We start from the raw sequence: 18,993 nt of genomic DNA on the forward strand, positions 1-18,993 counted from the left end.
GGCGGGAAGGGGTAGGAGTGGGGGAGGGGGTATTCCGGACTAACCGCGCCCAGACTGCGGGCCCGGACCTCGCGGCCAAAGGTGACCCCATTCGGCTGCCCGCTAGGGTCTTTTTATACTGGGAAGGGGGTGGGGGTGTCTCTTTCTGCCTAAGGACAAGATGGTGCAGGCTCCATGAAACATAAATCTGAAATGGAGGTGGCTTGTAAATCCACACGGAAAGTTTTTAAAATATCCTGGAGTGTCCCCATGCCAAAAATAATCAAAAGCATCTCAAGTTGATTACTAAGTCAAGGTCAAGGCCAAAATCAGCTCTAGCTAGCAGATATTTTCCCTTTTAAAAATTAGACTCACTACTGACTGTGGGACTGGTATTAGGTGCGATTTTATTCATTCTGTTTTAGTTCTCAGCACATAGTTATAAAAACAGCCCTTCTCAAAGCAGAAGTGAAACATCTCTACCGTTTGAAACCCGAAACTTCGGCAGAATTAAATCTTCATGCTCCAGAGCTGCTTATAACAACTGATGCAAAAGACAGGCGAGCAAGTGCCCCCGCGAGCAGTGCCCAGCCGGGCTGGGCCGCGAACGCTTCCAGGACCAGCGCCTGCAGAATGGAATGCACGCTTTTTTCTTCCTGGTCTTTCTGGGGGTGGATATCTCTGCAAGCCAACCCACACATTTTTTAAATCTCCGGTAACCAGCAGAAAGACACCTGGACTATTATGCTGTAAAACTATTTTTTATAAAGACATTTTAGGACCAGACATTAAAAGTTATTAGATTGAACGCATGCGAGTTACAGACACAGCTGGAGAAAAGGCCTCTGGTTGTGTGTTGTAGCAACATTTCTTTTTGAAGCGACTCCTTTTATTCAAAACAAGTCAAAAATAACCGGGAAGGCTGAAGCTGGGTATTTGTGGGGAAACTCTGAACGTGGTTCCAGGCGAGGAGGCCGCTCTGCTGCTGCAGGCTGGACGGGAGAACTGGCCTGGGCCAGTGTGGAGCCGTGCCAGGCTCTTCCGGCTCGGTTAGGCCGAACCGCAGAGGCCCTGGCCCGGCGCCCAGCCACCTTCTATCCCCTCCCCTCGTCTCCCCAACTCTGCCCCCAGGCACAGGCTTTTCTCGGAGTTCGAAGTCGCATGTAAACGTCCAGAACTTTTAGAAAATCCAGGAACCGAGCTTGGGGCCTGCAGCCTCTCGGAGTCCTACGGCCTCCCGGGGCTGCTGACAAAGAGGCCTGTTTGTCTAACTTTAAAAGTCCTAGAGTTCGGGAGGCTGAGCCAGGAGAATCGCTTGAACCGGGAGGTGGAGGTTGCGGTGAGCCGAGATCGCGCCATTGCACTCCAGCCTGGGCAACAAGAGCGAAACTCCGTCTCAAAAAAAAAAAAAGAAAAAAGGAAAAAGAAAAAAAGTCCTAGAGTTAAAATGAACGAGGGTGGTGGGGGTGCTGTAAATGCGAAGGGGCCGCGGGGAGGGCTGACTGGGGGAGAAACTTGATACTGGAGACAAACAGGCCAGTAAATTCGCCTTTGACGTAATTTGCAACATCCTCCCCCACCTTTTTTAGGGATCTTGCCTCCACGGTAGGCTGGTAGGATTAAAGGGTTTCTCCTCCATCTCCTAGGGATACATTTTTCAACTCCGTGGGATTTTAAAAATATCTTATTAAGGGAGTCCTAAGAGGCACGAGTGGTGGGGGGGATTCGTGACTCACTGGGAATTAAAATGTGGGATTTTCCCGAGGCGCTATAAGGTGGGGTGGCGCGGGGGGGGGGGAGAGATTACACCGATTGACCCGGTTAGTTCGAATTGTTCTGGGAAAATAAGCAGAAAGCTGTCGAAGGGCAGTCCCATCTTGTGTCCCCACTCAAGAAGGGGCTCAGGGAGCTGGGGATGCCGCGGGGCCTGCAGTGCATGCCAGCGGTTTGGCCCTTCTCCTGCCCCCTCCTCTCCTGCCCTCCCACGAGCCCCTCGGGAGCTGACCCGGGGGTCAGGCTGCTATACCCACCACTCAGCAAGGGGAGGATTTCAATGAAAACAGAGGAGGAGAGAGTGAGCAAGGGAGTGTATGGGAGGGGAGGCCGTGCAGCCCACGGGGAAATAAATAGGTAACGAAATGAGAGGTGCTGCGGATGGAGCAGCGGGGGCTGCCCCTCCGCCACCAATCTCCCTTCCCATGGAAGGGTCTCCTGATTATAACGAACCACTCGACCTCAGGCTAACCAGGCCCTGCAACTGGGCAATCGAGCTGGCCCTTCTAGGAGCAGGCCTCGAGCCTGGCTGCCCTTCTCAAGGCAGGTTGACTCTGCAAGACCCGCTAGGGCCTCTCCCACACACCTCCAGCTCCACCCTGGCCTAGGGGAAAGGCCAGGCATCCTGTGTTTGGGGGGACCCTGGCCTTCTAACCTTGTGTGCAAGATTCACTTATAACGTATGTGTAGGATCCACATCATAAAGCTTATAACGTATGTGTAGGCCTCCGATGGCCCTCCTCGGAGGCTGTTCTCAGGGCGATGACACTTGGTACTGGAACAGGTGGGACTCGGATGAGTACAGATAATGTATTTTTACATAATGTGAGGTAGCCTTTCTTTAAAAACACACCCACACTTATAGTCTTCTGGTCACTTGGTACAAGAACTCTGGGCTTATCCAATGGCACTTTAAAAAAGATCCGCTGCCCCATCCTCCAAGCACAAGGCACAGCTGGCTTCCCCTCTGAAACTCAAACGAGGTAACAACAGGAGGCGCATCCTCCTCCCAGGATTTCACTCATCTGGAAACATCTAAAGGTAGCTGCCTCCCAGGGCAGAAAACTGCTGGACTTAAGGGTCGCCAGGCTGAACATGACTGCTCTTTCTTCTTCCTGGCCTTTGGAGGGTTATTGCGTGTTTGGGGAAGGAAGGCCCTAAGGGCAGCCTCTCCGTGGTTCCTAGCAACCATCTTGGAATTTCTGGTCTGGGCTCGATTTGGGTCAGGCCCTGAGCTCCCCGAACACAGGCACGTGTGGGTGAACTAGCATCTACACTACGGGGGCCCGCAGGGTGGTTGGGTGTCGACCAAATGGGCATAAATACAGGAGGCTTCTGGGAGGCTGGCCGCCTCTCGCGCTCGGCAAGGGCTTAAGAGCCCTCGACGCCGCCGCGCTGGGCCGGATGCTCCTGCAGATAAACCCGGACGCCACGTCCCGCCTCGGCTGCTTATTTAGCAAGGCGCCTCTTGCGCATATTTTACCCGGCTGGGGGCAGTGAGTGGGAACTGCCGGGAGAGGGGGCGGGGAACCACCAACTACTCGCCTTCGGACCCAGTGTACTGGCCTCCGGCCCCAGCCATTTTGTATCCAGCTTCCCTCCTCCACTCCCACCGGGTCCCTGCGAAGACGCACCACCCCGAACCCCTTCGCGGTACCACTCCCGAACTGGAGGGGTAGAGAAGGCTCTGCCAGCCCCTCGCCTGCAGCAGGAAGGTGGGCACGGACCAGCAGAAGGGAACGCGGTGCTGATCTGTCTCTAAATATCTCTACCCTCCCGCCCCCAACAAAGTCGGTCACAGAGGTGAGTGGCGCGGGATGGTTGCCTCGAGAAGGTCGCAGCCAGGAGCAAAGCTTTGGGGCTCACAACGGGCTGGGGATTCCAAACGGCGTAATCTTCGGCACATTTCACCCGCTCCCATTCCACCTTCCGAACCACTCTCCATCTCCTCTCCATCCCTGCGTTTCCAGCGCGTTAGCAGCCGCGCAGCCCCGGGCCCTGAGTGCGGGGGGTTGGGGGGGGCTCAGGGTGGTTTGTGTGGTGCGGCCTGACAGAACCTTCTGTGTGCGGCGGAGGGAGGAGGCTAATGCATAATGCACAGCGCCTGGAAGCCCGGCCATTAGCGGCCTGTCGGTGACACAGACAAACGACTGAGAGGGAGGAGATCCAGCTCGCTCTGGAGTTTAAATAGACCAGCGTGGAGGGGAAACGCCATGATTTAAAAGTGTTTGCAGACACTCGCATATATTTTAATGATTTCCAGCAGGCTATGCGTCCCAGCCTTGCATCCCCCCCTCCCCAAAAGGAGGATGTGTCTAGAGGAGGGAGGATGAAGGCAGAGAGGCCTCAACCTAGACCCACCAGCAGCTTTTGAGAGATGAAGGACGGGAGAAGTTCAGAAAGCGAGGCCTGGGGAAGCCACACGACCCAAGGCCAACCCCAGATTTTGTTCTTAAAATAATAATTAAAAAAAGAACCATCCAGCCTTCCACCCTGGACTACACCTTGTGTTGTACTAGAAAGGCCTGGGGGAAAGAATAAATTCTGCCACCCTTGCTTCCCCCGGGAGCCCACATTTTTGAATCTTCTTTTTCCACTGACACTCCAGAGACCTCCTTCCTCCCGGTTTAACACACTAGTGTTTTTTAGCAATTAAGGCGAGAAGGGGGTGGGGATAAAGATAAGCCAATTTTTTTTCCGCCATGCAAGTGTGAGAGATAAGATAACGCTAAGCTGGGGCAAAGCGGCTGCTTACAACCTCCCCTCAGCGATTTTGATCGGTCACTTCTTATCTCGCAAAAATGCTCTTTTCGAAAACTGCATCTAAAAAGAAAAAGAAGAAAAAAGAAAAGAAAGAAAGAGAGAAAGAAAGAAATTTTCATTTGGAAGTGACATTTAAAACCCACCTCCCCTCCACTGACAACCCACTCCTCATTGGCGGGGCTCCCCAGGAAAAGTCGCACCTCGACTGCAGGATTTCAGGCTTTCTCGTGGGGGGCAGGATTACTAGTGTAATTAGGCTGAATAAAACCAGGGATGCGTGATGAGGATTTATCCTGTATCCAACCCAAGCTCGCGGCCGGGTTTTCCTTCTCTTAGTTACTGGTCGATGTTTGTGTTTCGCCATCGCACTCAGTGTCTTGAAACTAAACAGGTAGTTATACTTGGGAGGGTCATATAACTATGTCAACATGAAGTGGTTGTTAATGCGAAATAAGAAGAAACTCTTCTGATATTTATAGGCCCCTATAAAGGGGAGAAAAAGGAAATCACACTCCCTAGAACCCGAAAGCTCCCAGCCGAACCGGACCCTCGGGGAGTTTTAGAAATCCTTCTTTCCGCACAGGAATTTCGCGAAGGGGTTTCCGGAAGACTTTGTCGAGGAAGGTTTTGGTATCGGACTCCACGATCTCAGGGCGCCCTGCAAATTCTTCCCGGCCCAGTGGCTAGCCCCAGAACGCAAACCTCAAGGCGGGCGCCCCAGACCAAGCTGACCTAGCCTCTGCCCACCCCCAGCTCACAACCCCCGAGGCTCCCAACCCGTCCCCGACTGGGTCGGCACCGTGGCGTCCGGCACACGCCAAGTCTACCGTCTCCGGGCCAGGCTGCGAGATCCAAATGTTGGGGCCTGCCGCGGCCGGATTGTCCCTGGGGAGCCGAAACCGCCCAGCGGGGAAACCCCTCCTCTCGCCCTTCCCCGAAAAGCTTGGCCGCGGTCTAAGCTCCGAGCAAGCGGGCATCCGCTGACAGCCCGGCCTCACGTAAGGCCCACACGCGTCCCATTAGTCAGCCCGAGTTCCCCTCGGGCGAGCCGCCTGGCGCGGCCCCAAGGCCGGGCTCAGGCGGGGAGGGGGTGCGGGGCCGCAGCGAGCTGGGGGCGGGGGTGCGGGCTTCGCGGGGCCCGGCCAGGCTCGGTTCCGCGTTCCTGGGCCCGCGGGTAAGCTGAGCCGGCGGGGCAGGCCGCTCCCTGGCTGGCGCCGGGGCGCCGAGCTGCGCTTCACGTGCCCGCCATATCAGCGGCGGCGGCGGCGGCGAGGAGGGGGGCTGGGAGGCGCGCGGCCGTTCCCGCGGGGTCTCCGGCCCCCGCCTCCCCAGCCCTCCCCGTGGGGGCTGGGCCGGGACCACCCCGCGGCCCCCATCCCAGCGCAAGCCGAAAACGGCGCTGCCAGACGCAGAGAGGCTCCTAGAGCGCCGTTCTGAGAGCCGCGCGGCGGCAGCAGCCAGGGGAGGGTGCTCCTCGCGGCCGCCCCGCCGCCGCCGCCGCAGTCACGGGGACCGGAAGCCCTCGCGCCGCCCCGAGCGGCCTCCGCTGGCCCCAGGGCTGTTCCAGACGAGGGCTGGCCGCGCGTGACCCCTGATCCCTCCTCGCCCCAGGCGACCACCCGGGCCCTGCGGTATCCCGGTGTAAGCCGGGAGGATCCTTCCTGCGGTCCGATGAGATGTCACTGTCCCTCTGCTACCACCATAAGCACGCCCCCCCCGCACCGCTCGCAGCTCCGCAGCTGGGACAGGAGGGGCGCGGAGCCGCCACTCCGGCCGGGCAGGAACACCTGCTCCCAGGCCCTGCAGCTGGGCGCGTGGTGCTGTGAGAGGCTGCCTACTGTTGGGTGCAGAGATCGCAGAGGAGAAAATAGGGCTCCGAAGCTCAGGGCCAGGAGCAGCCAAGCCTCGGCCACCCCCATCTCCCACCCACTGCGGGCGACAGAGCGCGAAGCCAGAGGGCCTGCTGGGGGTCCGGGTCTCCTTTTGAAGGTCGAAGGGCCGCCACCCCTGGGATCCGGCTTCTGGCCTGAAGAGGTCGTTCGTAAAACAGATGGGGCAAAACCTGTTTTGGGAGCCTTCCCAGTGTCCGCCCCCGCTCTCCAAACCAGACACACTCATCTCCCCCTCAGCCCTACTCTAGCCTCCGGCGGGGGACGGGAGTAGGTCATGGCGGCACAGGTACTCCACCCGCCCCCCTCCACGTAGGGACGTAGGGTCGGCTGCGGGGCTCGGACTTTGCCACTCCACCTAGGGGAGGGCCAATGGACGCTCCCCGTCTCCTCCGTGTCCAGAGGAGATCTGGCGATGGAGCTGACCTGCAAGGCTTGCCCTGCCTCACCCACCCCCCACCTCCGTCCCACCCTCCCCGACTCTCCTGGCCCAGGGCCCGGCCGGGGAAGGCGTTGTTTTGCCAGCGGGAGCCGAGCGAGTGCAGAGAGAAAAGCCTCCCTGCTCTAATGAGAGTGCACACAGCGCTGCAGCGAGGAGGATGATTACCCGGCGGGCGGGGGGGCGCAGGCTCGGGCCGCGGGCGGCGTGTGCGGCGGCCCCGCGGGCCCGGAGTCCCCGCCTGTCTGGCTGCTAATCGCACGCTTTCTGCTGTTACGGAGGCAGGCGGGAGCCGGCGGCCGAGCCCAGAGCCGGCGACTCGGCGGGTGACACGGAAACATGGCGCAGCGCCCCTCCCCCGCCCTCCCTCCCCGCGCTCCCGCCTCCCGGCCCCCGCCCTCCCCGCGCTCCCGCCTCCCGCCCTCCCCGCGCTCCCGCCTCCCGCCTCCCGCCTCGCACTTCCTCCCGCCCGCGCGGCTTTTGCAGTTCTAATGCTCTGCTTTCGGCCTGGCACCATTACGCTAGCAGCCGCTTCTCCGCGGCCCCGCGCGTCTCTTTCCCCTTTGTTTTCGGGGTCTATAGAAAACGTTTGCTTTTGTCCCGAGCTCTCGTTAAACCAAACTTGTGGTGGCAACGGAAGGCGGTGCAGGCGGGGAGGGGTCCGGGGATTTTGGCAGCAGCCGACCAGAGCGTGGTGGAAACTTCTCTCGCTGGGTTCTCCGCTCCCTCCCACTCCCCCTCCCCAACACAGAGTCGCCGGCCTCCCAACGCTTCTCCCTTCGCCCCCGAGAGGCCCTAGTGCTACAGGAAGGTCTGGGCCACAGAGACTGTGACCAGGGGTGAAGAGCCCAGGGTGCTGTGAGCCCCGAGGTTTTGGCACTCGATGACCTCGCTGCCTGCAGCCCCGACTTACCTCTCTCTTTCCCTTTGGTCATTCGGGGCTTTGTATCAGTCGGTGAAGAAGGAAGGGGAGGGAAGAGAAAGTGTTTCTATCGTGCGTGTGGTTTTTATTTTAAGGATTTGTTGGAATCTATCACCCCCAACTGCACAACCCCCTCCCGTATAGGATCTAGGGCGAAAGCGGGGAAACGTCGGCTTTACGGGGAAAGGGTCGGGTCAGAAACCTAGCCCTGGAGACTGGATCGTACTCTCCTGGCAGGCTCAGCCACACTTGGTCGGCACGCGGGGCAGGGCGACCCAGCAGAGTCGGGGACGCAAGGGCCACGTCCCTGGGTCCAGGAGACGCCAAACGTTCCATCCTTGGAGCGAGAGAGCAGGAACCCCCGCCCCCACCCAGGCGCGCGCGCTCCCTAGCTCGACGCGCAAGCCGAGGCTCTCCGCGCCAGAGCTGCTCAGGCGGCAATTTTTTAAGCCTGCAATTAAGCGAGGCGTCGCCGTGTCCTCTGCTAGTGTCGGTCCTGTCAGTCGCACATGGCCTTGGTGCTCCGGTCCGAGGCCCCGCGATTAGTCACAGGCTCGCTTCGCTCCTTCCCTAATCCGCCTCTGCAGGCAGCCTGGGGACGCGGCCGACTTGGCGGCGCTGGCAGGGAGCCACTGCCCGCGGGGCGGGCCGCCTGACCAGTGCCAGCCCCGCTGCGCCCGAGCCGGCGCGGGCCCTGGGGTGCGGGTTTGGCGCCCCTCCCCTCTCACAGCCCCCTGGCTGGGGCGGCGGCGCCCCTCCTCCTCCCGCCCCTCTCCCGGGCCTGCGAGATCTATTTGTGTGGTGTCATTTGCATAAAAATAGGACAAGTGTTTCTGTGCGTTCATACGCGGGAGGCGAAATCCTTATTGATGTGTCTGTGTGGAGCCTTCGGTTGTCGGAGCGGTTTGATTTAGGGTGTTTGTGTTGCCTTCTACAAAAAAGGAGAGAAAGTCCTTCTCAACTCCTTCGGCGGCCTGGGCCCCCAGAAGCATGTCCCTCTGCGCGGCCGGAATGGTCCACCACTTGGGCCCCAAACGCGCCAGATCCACAGCGAGCAGGTTGAGGGCCAGGCGGGCGGCCCATTATGACTCATAAAATCGGGCGGCCTAATCGCCAGCTGCCAACCCATTTACATGTGGAGCTTCCCAATGCTCCTTTCGCCCGGGCCTGGCTTCCTGAGGGTTCGCCCCGACACAGCTAGAGCCGCCAAGTGGGAGCTAATCCAGTGGCCTCTCCTTCCCGTCGGCAGCGTGGCTTCCCTTCCCCGGCGACCCCCGCTCTCTTGGCCTCTGCGCTGCTCGCCAGCAACTCCTCAGCTTGGACAAATAGCTGGGAGGGCGCCGGCCGCGCGGAGCCAGTAAATCAATCATTAACTCCCAGGCGAGGCCTGGACCAGGGGAGGGAGCGGCGGCCAGAGCCCAATCCGCGAGGCGAGCGCAAGGCCCCGACCCGGGTTAGGAGCCACCCACGCGCCAACGAACAGGGTGCGGGAAGGCGGGTCCCGCCATGGCCTCCCGGGCCCCTCCAGAAGCCTCCGCCCGCCGGGCCTTTCAAACCCGCACCTTGCCTGGCCAGGCAGGTCGTGTTACGGCTCTGCCCCTGGGAGGGCTTGAACATTAACGAGCCGCCTCGGGCCTCAGCGGCCTGCTCTCCACAGGAGAGCGTCCCGCGCTTGGGCAAGCTCCTCGGATCCGGCCGGGCTCCTCCTGGCTCAGGCTTGCTAAACCAAACTGATCGCACCCCGTATCGACCAATCTCCTTGCGGCACTCTCTTCCCTCAGCCCACGGTGGGGCCGGCACGCACGGGGTTAAAAGCCCCGCTTCGCTCTGGCTCCTCGGCTGCGAGGAGAAAACGCTGATCAACGTGCTTAAGGGGAAGGTAACACATGCACATTCGGTCCCGGGTCGAAGGAGGCCGACTGGAGACAGCTCCCGAGCCACCCGCCTCGACCCGCTTCCCACACTCCCGGGAACGCGGCGGCGGCGGCGGCCCTGGCCCGCACGATTCGCGGAGCGCTGCGCGGCTGGGCTGGGAGGGCGGCGGGGAGGAGGAGAGACGAGGGGGGCGGGAGGCGAGCCCGGGCTGCGCGCCAAGAGGCCCGGAGCCGCAGATTAGTCACCGCTCGGCTCTGCGCTCCCGGGTGCGCCCGGGAACCAGGAGGGCAGGCGTCGGCCCCGCTCAGCCGGGCTCCCCGGGCCTCGGCGCGGGTGCCCTCACCCCCACCCCCGCGCGCTCCTGGCGCGGCTGGCTCGACTCTCGGGGACCCGCGCAGCCGAGATCCACTTGTCAGGTCAAGGGCAGGACAGAAACTCTGCAAGCGGAGTCTTGCGAACAGGAAATTTCTCCTTGACAAGGTGCTGCCCCTCCCCCACGCCGGGCTTCAAAACAAAACTCCAGAGCGGGCGGCCGGGTACCCAGCCTCGCTCGCCATGGCCGGCGACCCCCGCTCCTCGGCCCCGGCCCCGGGCAGCGAAGCCAAGCAAACAGAGCCAGCGGACGGACTCGGCGCGGGCCCCGCGGAGGGCACCAGGCTGCCACCCTCCGGGGCCCGGGCGGGGTCGGCGGGGGTGCGGAGTCCCGGAGCCCCCGCGCCTCCCCGGGTTCTACAGCCACCAAGCGGTTTTGCGGAGCTGCCCGAGGCCGCCGGCTCAGCGGCTCCCCGGAGGGCGTGGGGGGCGGGGAGGCCGCGCGGCGCCGCCGACTCGGCGAATCCCGCTGCGGGAGCCCGGGAGGGCTGCGAGCTCGGCCTGGCAAAGTTCCTGTGGAAACTCCATGTTTTGAAACTCCTGCGGCGTCGCGGAAGGAGGGGGAGAGGGGAGCGCGGGAAGCGCGCGGGGGCGGTCTGCACCCGCCTCTCCCCGCCGGGGAGTGGGTTCCGCGGCTCCCCGGGCCTCATGGGAAGGCTGGAGGGCGGGGACGGCCGGGTCCCCGGGCCCGTTCTTTTGTGTGTTCCTCTCTCTTCCACACTCTAAGAGAAATTTATAAACCCGTTTCATTTAGTGAATTCACCCGGGAGAGGAAGGCTGCCTTTTTAGGGACCATGATGTTCAGGGTAATTTCGTATTTGACACATGTAAATACTTAGTACTCTCAGGTAAGGTCAAATTATTTATCATCTTAATTTATATTTCAATAGGCCTACAATTTAGAGGCGAGAAATGCCTCCTTATGAATCATTATGGTCTATTAGGGGAAGTAATGTATAAACAGCACTATTTGGGAGGGAATCACTTATGTTGACATTTAAATAGCTCTTCAATAGTTTAAAAAAAAGACATTTGAGTGTCTTTGATTAAATATACAATTTACAAGACCATCAGCATAGCCATCAGGAATATAAATTCTTCTTGGGATTTTTATTTCCAATTTTTGAAACCTTCCAGGGCACGCGTGTCATTGAATCCCTATGGGGGAAAAAATCTTAACATTTCAGGCAAAAGATTCTCCTCTCCCCCAGCTTCCTGTCTTATCAGGAACTCAGGGAACTTCTGGAACTCAGCAGACTTCACCAGCAGGGACCACAGTGGAAAGTTTGTAGATCCTGTACCTCTAAGAGAATCAACCATTTTCTTTTCTTTCTTTTCTTTTTTTTTTTTGAGACGGAGTCTCACTCTGTCGCCCAGGCTGGAGTGCAATGGCATGATCTCAGCTCACTGCAACCTCCGCCTCCCAGGTTCAAGTGATTCTTCTGCCTCAGCCTCCCAAGTAGCTGGAATTACAGGCTCCCACCACTACACCCAGCTAATTTTTTTGTATTTCTAGTAGAGACGGGGTTTCACCATGTTGGTCAGGCTGGTCTCGAACTCCTGACCTCAGGTGATCCACCGGCCTCGGCCTCCCAAAGTGCTGGGATTACAGGCGTGAGCCACCACGCCCGGCCGAGAATCAACCACTTTCTAACAATATTGCAGCCAATTTGTGAAACAGCACAGCTTCCCTGCTGGAGTTGAACCTTCCAGAAGGCCAATGTCTGTCCATCCATCCTGATGTTCCCGCAGCGCCCAACATAGGATCTCACACTGTTTTAAGTCATCGTTTCATACCTGCTAAAATATCACCTTCTTAGAGGCTTTTCCTTGCTGCCTCCACCCTCACCCCCCATACCCTTTCTTGAAAGGCCCCCTGTTATACTTCTTTGCTTGAAGCATCACCCATCTTTAGAATGCCCCTTCTTAACCTCACATCTCCTTTGCTGGTTCCCTATTAATGTTTCCCTGTACACCTGGACTTCTTGAAAGAGGTGTCTCCATCCATGTGGAATTTCTGCAGGCTTACCTCATGTTCACTCTAAAAATCAGCTAGTCTTGAAGTTATTTTAAGACACTGGAATAAGTGCAGCTTTGTTTATAACAGCATAGGATTATAAACAACCTAAGGAGCCAGAAGTGACATTGATGGCACATGCATACAATGGGATATTCTGTAGCTGTTAAAATAATAAAGAAGATCTGCTCTGTGTATTGATATGGAAAGACCCCCAAGGTCTACAGTTAAGGAAAAAAAAAATAAGGTACAGAGCAGTGTGTACCATCTGCTACAGTTTGTGTAAAAACAAAGTAGGGGGGAATATAGACACATTTGTGTGTGCATTAAAGATTTCCAACACTGCTGGGGAGTGCCCCCTTCCCCCCAGTTTCTTTGTAGATATGCATGTCCTCTGGTCTATTTTCAGAAATGGGAACACACTGCACAATCTGTTCTGTACCTCACCTATGAAACTTATCAATATATCTTACTTTTCTAGCAGCCTATGGAGACGGGCCTTGTCAATTTCCAGGCTGGTGGAATTTCACTGTATAGACACATGGTCATTTATCTCACTCCTCAACCCCTCCATCCTCCCTGGCCATTCTGCAGAAAGTGCTCAAGATCACTGGTTACTTCCTTGTTGCCAGGAGTGGGTGGGGGGGGGGGGGGGCGTTGTTTTTCAGTCCTTGACTTCCTTGGCCTCCCAGAAGCATTTACCACACCATGACCACTGCTCCCTTGAGCTGCTTGCTCACAGGGTTTTCATCCTAGCTGAGAACCGCTTTCAATTTCTTTGTGGGCTTTTCTATGCTCTACCAGTTGCCTTGGGCCTGGATCCTCCCCACCAATCTCATCCAGGTTTATGGCTTTAAATACCACCTACTTATTTATGACTGTTACATTTTTTTTTCTAGTTCCAAATCCCCATATCAAACTTCAAACTTGGTATCTCAACTTGGCATCTACATTCAGCCTAATAACAATAGCAAGCATTTACATCACGCCTGTTAGGTTCAAGCTCTCTTCAAAGTGCTTTCTATAAATTAACTATTAATCCTTACAACTGCCCTATAAGGTAGGCAGAGTTATTATGTACATTTTTTCCAGATGAGGAAATGATCAGAGAAGTTACTGAACATTCCTAGAAAATGGTGGTGCTAGGATTCAAATCCAGGCAGTCCTATCTTCAGAGTCCATGGTCCTAATTACTTTGCCACACTGCCTTGTTGGCATGTGTCTCGAACTCCTGACCTCAAGTAATCCACCCACTTCTGCCTCCTAAAGTGCTGGGATTACAAGTGTAGCACCGCGCCCAGCCACAACTGAATTCTTAAAAGAGGAATTAATTTACAAATATTTGGGGGCATTTAATAAATGCCAGGCCTTGTAGCGGGTGCTAGGGGAACAGTGGTGAGCAGGACAAATGTCTCTTAGATAGAGAAGAGCTTTTCCTTTAGAACCTGCTCTTTGCTTTAACTCCCTTCCTCATCACAGAAAATGGCTCACCCACTCCGGTGCTTAAAGCAGAATCCTAGGGGGCCATTCTTGACCCATTCTCATTCATCTCCCCCTCATCTTCCTCCAGTCCACTGGCAAAGCTAACCCATGCTACTTCCAAATAGTCTATCTAGTAAGCCTACTTCTTCCCATTTTCCTACATCCACCTGAGGCCAGGCCACCATCTTGGGCCTGAATTATTATACAGGATGATTATTCTAGCAATCTCTGTGCTGCCACTCTTGCTATTCTCCAGTCCACCCACAACGTGGCAGCTAGAAAGATCTTTTACATTTATTTATTTATTTATTTGTTTATTTATTTACTTATTTTGAGACAGGATCAAGACCTCATCTCCACTTAAAAAAAATAGTCAAGTGTGGTGGTGCATGCCTGTAGTCCCAGCTACTCAGGAGGCTGAGGTGGGAGGATCGCTTAACCCTGGAAGGTCTAGACTGCAGTGAGCCATGATTGCACCATTGCACTCCAGCCTGGGTGACAGAGGGAGACCATGTCTCAAAAAAAAAAAAAGTGTTGAATGTCACTACCCCACTAGTTCCCACTGCACTTAGAACAAAATCTAAATGCCTTAACAAGGCCACTTCATTGCTTGCCACTGTCTAGCTCACCCTCTGAAGGCCAACCACACAGGCCTGCTATCAGCTCCTGAATAGGCTCTGCGGGTTGGTCCCTGGGAGGTCATCTCCCTCAGCAAGACCGTATCGTCCATAAGGTACGGTGTATCATCACCAGGTGCTAAGCTTGCATCAATGTGCAGCAATGTACATATATCCATAATGTTCTCAGAATTTTGTTTCTGGCTGTATCCCCCCAGTGCCTAGCATGGTGCTCACCACATATTGATGAAAGAAAAAATCTGATAAACAATAAATGAAGTATTGCATGCCTAATACTTTTTTTTTTTGAGATAGAGTCTCACTCTGTCACCCAGGCTGGAGTGCAGTGGCGCGATCTCAGCTCACTGCAACCTCTGCCACCCAGGTTCAAGTGATTTTGCTGCCTCGGCCTCCTGAGTAGCTGGGATTACAGGTGTGCGCCACCAAAGCCTGGCTACTTTTTGTGTTTTTAGTAGAGACGGGGTTTCACCATGTTGGCCAGGCTAGTCTCAAACTGCTGACCTCAGGTGATCTGCCCACCTCAGTCTCCCAAATTGCGTGGGCCACTGTAGCCGGCCACTGAATACATTTTTGCTAACTGAATCGGTATTCTATATCCTGGCTAGAGAAGAAACCAGGTTCAAGAGAACAAGACAGTTGTGGGGAGGATGCTATAGGAAAGGGGGTACCTGGACTGGTGGGCAGTGGCTCTGTAGTTCTGGTGAGGATTGGGGCAGAAGAAATTAGGAAAGTGAAGCATGAGGCTGGGGGAGCCACTGTCTTTTGGGGAGGCCCGTGGGAGTATGGGACACCTGTGTACAGGTCTCTGTCTGCTGGAGGAGCCAAGTGACCTGCTGTGCATGCTGGTGGGGAGGCCTTGGGAATCCTATCCTTAACTAAGTCCTGCAGAATATCATCCCCAGGAGATGAGAAAGCCAAAAAGAAGACAAAACCTAAACCAGAGCCGCCTTAGAGTACTTTGCCTATTGCCAATCATTTGGTCCTTACTTAGTGGCAGAAGATTGAGACTGTCTTTCTCCTTGAGACCCTAAGAAACCAGAAGTGTAGGTTCTTCTCACAGCTGACCCTGGGCAATTGGAGTTCTCTGAATTCCATGCCATTTGACCTCTAACAGTAACTGTGTCCCTACGCTGTTTTTGATAGCAAAGCAAGTCTTTTAACAATGAATAATTCCTATGTGACAAAAAATAGCTACTGTTTATTAACGACCTTTGTTCATTTCAGTTACTGTATCAGGTACTTTTCCACTCACACCCCAAAATAACCCTATGGCTTAGGTATTACCATTCACTATTTTTTTTTTTTTTTTTTTTGAGTTGGAGTCTCGCTCTGTTGCCCAGGCTGGAGTGCAGTGGTGTGATCTCGGCTCACTGCACACTCCACCTCCTGAGTTCACGCCATTCTCCTGCCTCAGCCTCCCATGTAGCTGGGACTACAGGCACCCGCCACCACGCCCGACTAATTTTTTGTATTTTTAGTAGAGACGGGGTTTCATTGTGTTAGCCAGGATGGTCTCAATCTCTTGACCTCATGATCCGCCCGCCTCGGCCCCCCAAAGTGCTGGGATTACAGGCGTGAGCCACCACGCCAAAACACATGGCGAATCTAGGAGAGTGTGGCTACAGGGATTCTACCTGACTCCAAATCTAGGCTCTTTCTCATAGGGTATATTATTTGTCTGTCATGCATATGCATTGTTTCCCCAAACCTTAAACTATTTCTGGGACCAGATCCTACATAGCTTCTGCAATCGCATCCTTCTGGGTCCATCCTGGCAACTCGCCAGCTGCAGTAAGTATCATAAAAGGAGTTTCTTTCTGGGATCAGCAGGCCTCAGCTCATCTGTTGTGTTCACCATGGGAACCTAAGAATTGATCATCTGAATGAAGAGTTGCGTTCCTTCCAGGCAAGCCTTGAAAAAGTGTGGGGCCGGCCCGGGCTCGGTGGCTCACGCCTGTAATCCCAGCACTTTGGGAGGTGGAAGTAGGCGGATCGCTTGAGGTCAGGAGTTCGAGACCAATGTAGCCAACATGGCATTAACCTCGCCTCTATTAAAAATAAAAAAATTAGCTGGGTGTGGTGGTGCACGCCTGTGATCCCAGCTATTCAGGAGGCTGAAACACAAGAATCACTTGAACCCAGGAGGTGGAGACTGTAGTGAGCCGAGATCGCACCACTGCACTCCAGCCTGGGTGGCAGAGTGAGACTCTGTCTCAAAACAAAAAGAAAAAAAAAGAAAAAAAAGTGTGGGGCCAAGAAGTTCAAGGGAAGGACTTCCTCCCCAGAACAAATAGATTCTGTTTGAAAAATACCTGTACCTCCACCAATACTAAATTATGGCTCAATGTCTGGCGGGATTATAAGCTACCTTGCCCTTTCATATTCCTCGGCAATATTTTTCCCAGTTTTGAGCTTCCATAAAGACTGCTCTTGCCCTTACCATGGGAAAAGGTAGTTCACGAAGAGATAACATGGGAAGAACTCATCACACAGCTCTTCTGAAGCAGAAGAGCTCTTGGGATTTGAGGAAAAGAGAGTCACTAATGTTCTTCAGCTCCTAGAAGAACAATAGCTAGAATTTATTAAGGGCTTTCTGTCTGCCAGGCACAGTTCTAAACACTTTATACACATTAATAATCTCATGTCATATAGAAAACGGTCCTATATGGCCAGGCGCGGTGGCTCACGCCTGTAATCCCAGCACTTTGGGAGGCCGAGGTGGGTGGATCACAAGGTCAGGAGATCGAGACCATCCTGGCTAACACGGTGAAACCCCGTCTCTACTAAAAATACAAAAAAATTAGCCGTGTGTGGTGGTGGGTGCCTGTAGTCCCAGCTACTCAGGAGGCTGAGGCAGCAGAATGGCGTGAAACCAGGAGGCAGAGCTTGCACTGAGCTGAGATAGCACCACTGCACTCCAGCCTGGGCAACAGTGCAAGACTCTGTCTCAAAAAAAAAAAAGAAAACTGTCCTATAGTAAAGGTACTATCCCCATTTCACAGATGGGGGAAACTGAGGTTTAGAGGATAATTAATTTGCCTGCTTGCCTGGAAGCTCACTGCCCATTCCCAAAACCCAGACTTATTCATGCCGTCACGGCCCCTGCCATCATGGTGCAACACTAGCAACTAAATTTCGGACTTTCCAGGCACCAGTGGTCAGCTTCATTACTCTGCCAATTGCACAAGTTCATGCTAATTGGGTGCTTTATTTGGATCTGAAGGCAGTGGCCTTACTGCATCCTGGCATGCAAATGATGTCCCCTGAGGACACGATGGGCAATGAATTTGTCCTGCAGGTCCCTGTGAGAGGCCTTTTCTCTTCTGTAGCTTCCTAAACAGAAGCTATGGATGATCCACAGACAGAAGGTGGTCATCTCTAACCTGTCCTCTGACAAAGCATGCTGGTCAGCCAGTGGATGCCCCCATCGGTTCCATGCCAGTGGCTGCACGGGGACCCCTGCTTGCAGGCACAGGGAATGCGGAGGAGAGAAGATCAGTCTCCAAGATAATTTAAGTTCAGTCTTTCTTCAAACCAGCCATTGTCCTCTGCTCTAGATCTGACGCTGATGATTACTGCGCCTCGTATTTGAGTATTTCTTCTTTTCAGCTTCTTCCTTGCTTTGGGGTTTATTTTCCAGCTGCTGCCAGAGTTTCTTCTCAGAAGACAGTAAATACTCACAGACTGGAGCACTGCCCTTGGTGTTGCCCTGAAAGCGTCCCAGGTGTCAGATCGCACTGGGCCATTCCTGGAGTAGGTGATGTTACTGTTTAGAGTTCAGTGCTAACCCACCACCTCCACCAATCAAGACCTAAGCCTTTAAATATTCTGAAAATACCAAAAATAAAGATTGCGGGAAAGGCAATTAATAGGATCATACAGTCTATTCCTCATTTGTAATTACATATTATTATTTTTCTCCCTACTTTGTTCTAATAATGATTTAAGGCTGCTTCCAAAGATACACAAAACCCAGCAAAGATAAATAGAAGAAGTGGAACATGAATTATAATATCATGCCTGCTCACAACATCTCTGCCCCATTCCACATAATAGAACTGAATTCATAACGCCTTTCAAAAATGAGGTAATTCAGCTATTTTGGTGGCAACACTAGGCTCTTTGTAAAGTGAAAGGGTGGTACACGATCATAGAAAAACCATGGAGGGGACACTCGATCCCCTTTCTAATGCTGGCTTTCTTGGTGTGTGACCTTGGGCAAGTCGCTCACTCTCTCTGGACTTCAGCTTCTGAAATTCTCAAATGTCTCTGCCAATCCCCGAGGCTTCCTCCTCTTTCTGACGTCCGAGGGCACCATCACGGAGGCAGAAGCCAGTACTACTGCCCTCTGGCATGAGGCTTCCTAGAACTACTATTCGAGAGATAGTTTCCCAGGAAGTATACTATGCTTGCACTCTTTCTCTCTTTCTCTCTCTCTCTCCCCCCACACCCCTTTTCTTCCCTCCCTATCTCTCTTCTCTCTAACACACCACAGGCACAGAGAAATCTTTCTGGATGACTGAGATAATAGAACTGAAATTGTCTCTTCCCCCAAGGCAAGGACCCCCCCTTTCAGGAAAGTGACTTTCAGGGTAGCACTGAGGGGATCTTTTTGGGAGGTGGGGAGTCACAACCCTTCTGACCTTTCTGTCCTCCCCTCAGGTGTGAGCTTCCACTTTCTTTCCTCTTCTTGCAGTTCAAGACATTCTTTTATTTATTTTTTTCTGAAACAGAGTTTCACTCTTATCCCCCAGGCTGTAGTGCAGTGGCACGATCTCAACTCACTGCAACCTCCGCCTCCCAGGTTCAAGCGACTCTCCTGCCTCAGCCTCCTGAGTAGCTGG

General features: G+C 54.6%; 1 protein-coding gene across 2 annotated transcripts in view; it reads right to left on the minus strand.

Annotated features, from left to right (window-relative positions):
• The window catches only part of BCOR (BCL6 corepressor), a 126,158-nt gene that overhangs the window by 49,492 nt on the left and 57,673 nt on the right, over positions 1–18,993 (minus strand). The window lies entirely within an intron of this gene.

The sequence above is a fragment of the Symphalangus syndactylus genome, chromosome X (assembly GCF_028878055.3).
Source record: "Symphalangus syndactylus isolate Jambi chromosome X, NHGRI_mSymSyn1-v2.1_pri, whole genome shotgun sequence".
Classification (NCBI taxonomy): Eukaryota; Metazoa; Chordata; class Mammalia; order Primates; family Hylobatidae; genus Symphalangus; species Symphalangus syndactylus.